This window comes from Choloepus didactylus, chromosome 3, assembly GCF_015220235.1.
Source record: "Choloepus didactylus isolate mChoDid1 chromosome 3, mChoDid1.pri, whole genome shotgun sequence".
In the NCBI taxonomy this organism is placed as follows: domain Eukaryota; kingdom Metazoa; phylum Chordata; class Mammalia; order Pilosa; family Megalonychidae; genus Choloepus; species Choloepus didactylus.
Genome location: NC_051309.1, coordinates 45,311,634 through 45,317,518, shown reverse-complemented (window position 1 = coordinate 45,317,518; position 5,885 = coordinate 45,311,634).

Genomic DNA, 5,885 nt, shown 5'->3' with positions numbered 1-5,885 from the left:
GGACCAGGGGGTGCACGGCCTGGAAGAGGGACCCACTCGCAAGTCTCAGGGGCCATACGCCAAAACCAAGGACTTGTGGGTCAGTGGCAGAGACGAACTGTGGCAGGACTGAACTGAAGGATTAGACTATTGCAGCAGCTTTAAAACTCCACAAACACCAGGGAGATTTGATTGTTAGAGCCACCCTCCCTCCCTGACCACCCAGACACATGCCCCATATACAGGGCGGGCAACACCAACTACACACACAAGCTTGGTACACCAATTGGACCCCACAAGACTCACTCCCCCACTCACCACAAAGGCAAAGCAGGGGAGAACTGACTTGTGGAGAACAGGTGGCTCGTGGATGCCACCTGCTGGTTAGTTAGAGAAAGTGTACTCCACAAAGCTGTAGATCTGATAAATTAGAGATAAGGACTTCAGTTGTTCTACAAATCCTGAAAGAACCCTATCAAGTTCAGCAAATGCCAAGAGGCCAAAAACAACAGAAAATTATAAAGCATAGGATAAAAACAGACGATATGGATAACCCAAGCCCAAGCACCCAAATCAAAAGATCAGAAGAGACAAAGTACATAGAGCAACTAATCAAAGAACTAAAGATGAACAATGAGACCATAGTATGGGATACAAAGGATATCAAGAAGACCCTAGAAGAGCATAAAGAAGACATTGCAAGGCTAAATAAAAAAATAGATGATCTTATGGAAATTAAAGAAACTGTTGACCAAATTAAAAAGATTCTGGGTACTCATAGTACAAGACTAGAGGAAGTTGAACAACGAATCAGTGACCTGGAAGATGACAGAATGGAAAATGAAAGCACAAAAGAAAGAATGGGGAAAAAAATAGAAAAAATCGAAATGGACCTCAGGGATATGATAGATAATATAAAACGTCCGAATGTAAGACTCATTGGTGTTCCAGAAGGGGAAGAAAAGGGTAAAGGTCTAGGAGGAGTATTCAAAGAAATTGTTGGGGAAAGCTTCCCAAATCTTCTAAACACCATAAATACACAAATCATAAATGCCCAGCAAACTCCAAATAGAATAAATCCAAATAAACCCACTCCGAGACATATTCTGATCACGCTGTCAAACACAGAAGAGAAGAAGCAAGTTCTGAAAGCAGCAAGAGAAAAGCAATTCACCGCATACAAAGGAAACAGCATAAGACTAAGTAGGGACTACTCAGCAGCCACCATGGAGGCAAGAAGGCAGTGGCATGATATATTTAAAATTCTGAGTGAGAAAAATTTCCAGCCAAGAATACTTTATCCAGCAAAGCTCTCCTTCAAATTTGAGGGAGAGCTTAAATTTTTCACAGACAAACAAATGCTGAGAGAATTTGCTAACAGGAGACTTGCCCTACTGGAGATACTAAAGGGAGCCCTACAGACAGAGAAACAAAGACAGGAGAGAGAGACTTGGAGAAAGGTTCAGTACTAAAGAGATTCAGTATGGGTACATTAAAGGATATTAATAGAGAGTGGGGAAAAATATATATGACAAACATAAACCAAAGGATAAGATGGCTGATTCAAGAAATGCCTTCACGGTTATACCGTTGAATGTAAATGGATTAAACTCCCCAATTAAAAGATATAGATTCACAGAATGGATTTAAAAAAATGAACCATCAATATGTTGCATACAAGAGACTCATCTTAGACACAGGGACACAAAGAAACTGAAAGTGAAAGGATGGAAAAAAATATTTCATGCAAGCTACAGCCAAAAGAAAGCAGGTGTAGCAATATTAATCTCAGATAAAATAGACTTTAAATGCAGGGATGTTTTGAGAGACAAAGGCCACTACATACTAATAAAAGGGGCAATTCAACAAGAAGAAATAACAGTCATAAATGTTTATGCACCCAATCAAGGTGACACAAAATACATGAGAGAAACACTGGCAAAACTAAAGGAAGCAATTGATGTTTCCACAATAATTGTGGGAGACTTCAACACATCACTCTCTCCTATAGATAGATCAACCAGACAGAAGATCAATAAGGAAACTGAAAACCTAAACAATCTGATAAATGAATTAGATTTAACAGACATATATAGAACATTACATCCCAAATCACCAGGATACACATTCTTCTCTATTGCTCATGGAACTTTCTCCAGAATAGATCATATGCTGGGACATAAAACAAGGCTCAATAAATTTAAAAAGATTGAAATTATTCAAAGCACATTCTCCGACCACAATGGAATACAATTAGAAGTCAATAACCATCAGAGACTTAGAAAATTCACAAATACATGGAGGTTAAACAACACACTCCTAAACAATCAGTGGGTTAAAGAAGAAATAGCAGGAGAAATTGCTAAATATATAGAGACGAATGAAAAAGACTGTAACTGTGTAACCAAATAAACCTCTTTTATAAAAGCCAATACATCTCTGGTGTTTTGCATTCTGGCAGCATTAGCAAACTAGAACAGGATGTGTCACTATTTCACTCTAACCTATACCAACCTACTGTATCTCACTTTCTATTCAAAGTTCCATGTAATTGTGGTGTTTGAACAAACCGACTATAGTTTTACTGTTTAGAAAATATAGATCCTGCACCAAATAGACATCTCTTCCCTTGGTCTCACATGGAAGTTGAAGTTTTAAAACACAGTCAGTTTTGACCTTTGCCCTTTGGCTCTAGTCTTAACCAGATCTGCTTCATTCATATCACTAATTGAAGTCTGGGCTCTTTTTCAGCTTTTTTTTTTTTTTTAAACAGTTGCTATATGCACTAATACTGACATAGAAGGAAAATTTTAATAAATAAGGAGGTGCTACTAGAAGCAGTGAAGTTTAACAGAGTACTAATTGCAGCCATAATAGAAAATTTCAGCTTTGCATGCTATGCCCCTTGAGTTGAGATACTCAGTCAAACTGGTTACACATCTTCATCTCCTCTAGAAACAACAAATACTTTTAGTTGGTGTTCCTTCTTACTCATCTTTCTTTTCTTAGTGTCTAGTATATAATATAGTACATAAACATAGGATGTAATTAATAAAGGTTGAATGAGTGAATAAATAAAGAATGAAAGTTGTAAGAACTATGTAACTATTATGATTCTCCTTTAGTCCATAAGCTTCTTCATTGAGTGAGATAAGGGGTTAAGGTTATTCTGCCAAATCTTTTTACTTTTATCCTACAATCTGAGAGAGCTTTCAGTCCACTTCCCCTTCTCTCTCTGATCAATTCTCCTTCCCTCCAATAAATGTATAAATAACTCTCCTAGGAGAAATAAGGCTTTCCCCTTAAATGTTCCATGACTTTTGACCTACATTCTACAATGACTCCCTTAGCCTCGGATCCTTTCCCTCTCTTTTAGAAAGGGAAATGCTGTCCCCAGCATTCCATTCAATTCCCCTCCACCACCGTCTCCTCCCATTTCTCCATGGCTAGCCTCAAAACCCTCACAGTTCTGCTCTTCAGACCTTACCAGCCTGCCTGTCGCAGCTTAAGATTTCATGCTCCCTTTGCTTAACCACATCATGTGCCCTTTACAGCAGTGGTTCTCAACCAGGGGCAATATCTGGAACAGTTTTGGTTGTCACAACTAGGTACTTCTGGCATCTAGTTGGTAGAGGTCAGAGATACTAATAAACATGTAGGAGAGCCTCCACAACAAAGAATTATCCCCCCAAAGTATAATAGTACTGCTGTTGAGAAACCCTGCTTCTCTCAAGAAAGTCACAATTCAGAACTGCATATTAAAAGTAATGTTCACTATTCTTGCAAAGGAGAAGCTAAGCCTGCTTATAATTATGCCTAAGAGTCACCCCCAGAGAACCTCTTTTATTGCTCATATGTGGCCTCTTTCAGCCAACTCTGAAAATAAACTCACTACCCTTCTTCTACATGGGACATGACTCCCGGGGGTGTTAATTCTCCCTGGCAACAAGGAACAGGACTCCCAGGGATGAGCATAGCCTTGGCATCATGGAATTGAGAATGCTGTCTTGACCAAAAGGGGGGAAAGAAATGAAACAAAATAAAGTTTCAGTGGCTGAGAGATCTCAAATAGAGTCAAGAGGTCAATCTGGAGGTTATTCTTATGCATTATATAGATATTCCTTTTTAGTTTCTAGTGAATTAGAACAGTTAGAAGGCAATACCTGATCTGTTGAATGGCAATCCAGTAGACTTGATTCTTGATGATAATTATATAACTATATAGCTTTTATTGTGTGACCATGTGATAGTGAAAACCTGGTGACTAACACTCCCTTTTACCAGTGTATGGGCAGATGAGTAATAAAATAATGACAAAAAATATGTAAATAATGGGGGGTGGGGGATAAGGGATATGGGATGGTTTGGGTGTTCTTTTTAATTCTTTTTATATTTTATATATTTTTATTTATTTTGGAGTAATGAAGATGCTCAAAAATTGATTGTGGTGATCAATGCACAACTATATGATGATACTGTGTGCCACTGACTATATACTTTGGATGGATTATATGGTGTGTGAGTATATGTCAATAAAATTGCATTAAAAAAAGAAACTTACCAAACCCTCAAAAGAAAAAGTTCACCAATTTCTGTCAAGTATATGTGTGTGAATATAAATATTTTCTAATTTCTAAATCCTTACACATGCATCTTAATACTGACAGTTCTTTCCATTCACTCCAGATCTATCTATGTCTGAAGCCACTTCCCCACTTTAGCATCACTTTTGGAATCGAGGAGAGGGAAATAGGGTGCAATATTTCTTATCATCTTGTCTCAAATATCTATGCAAGTGGGGACGGGAAGGTAAAAACAACTTACTCTGTTCTATTCTCAGCCTCAGGTGAACAAAGTATTATGGCAGCATGGACATGCGTCTTTACAGCTTCTTTGTTCCCACCAACTTTATTACACTTTCTCCTAACCCCTCCAACATTCCTTTTCATGTCTTTGGTAAGCTTGCTGGAAAATTATTTTTGTCTAACATTACTCTAAATGAGTCAGATTTCTGTGAAATTGTATGCTAATTATTTGCACTTTCTAAAAATATACAGGCCTTTACTTGAATTGAGTCAATTCTGTTATTCTTTTGGCTATACCATATCTACTTCTGGACACAAACAGCTAAAATGAAACTGGAACAGGAAGAAAAGAATCTTGTCCCTGCCCTGTTTCCTAGTTAAGAAGGAGCAGACTTCGGAGAAGAAAGGCCAAGGCATGGTTTGTAACAAACCGAAAATATTCCCTTGGAAGCCAAGGCCTAAACTGTGCCTGTGAAATGATTAATAAGCTTGAGTATGGCTTTGGTTTATTCACAATAAGGAACAAATCAACTGAATCAACTCACATTCCTGTTTCATACCTAAGAAGTAAACCATAAACAGCCATGAGACTTTCTAAAGAACTGGGATAAGTAGAAGAATTTAATAAACAGAAAAGAACTAAACAAACAATAGGACATGAAAATAAGCAGCAAAAATGCTTTCTAAAAGGCTAAAAACATTTTAGAAGGTGTCAAAAGAGCAATTACTAAACCCTCATGGCTGTGGCAAATAAATTGCAATCAGAGGCCAGAGTACAAAAAAGAATTATTCATTAACTTGCACTGTAGCATTGGCTACATATTATTATTTCAGCAACCAAATTGTGTAGTAATGACAGGAAGTGAATTCTAAACTTGAATATCTAATCATTTAGCATAATTCTTCCTGCTTCCTACTCCAAAAAAAAAAAAAAAAAAAAAAAAGATTATGGGAAAAACGGCTAACTGGTGTTAAGATTAGTCCTAGAATCCAATAATACTACTTGTGTGGTTTCAAGCTGTATGTACCCCCAGAAAAATATGTTTCTTAAATCTAATCCATTTCAGTGGGTGTGAACCCATTGTAAGTAGGACCTTTTGA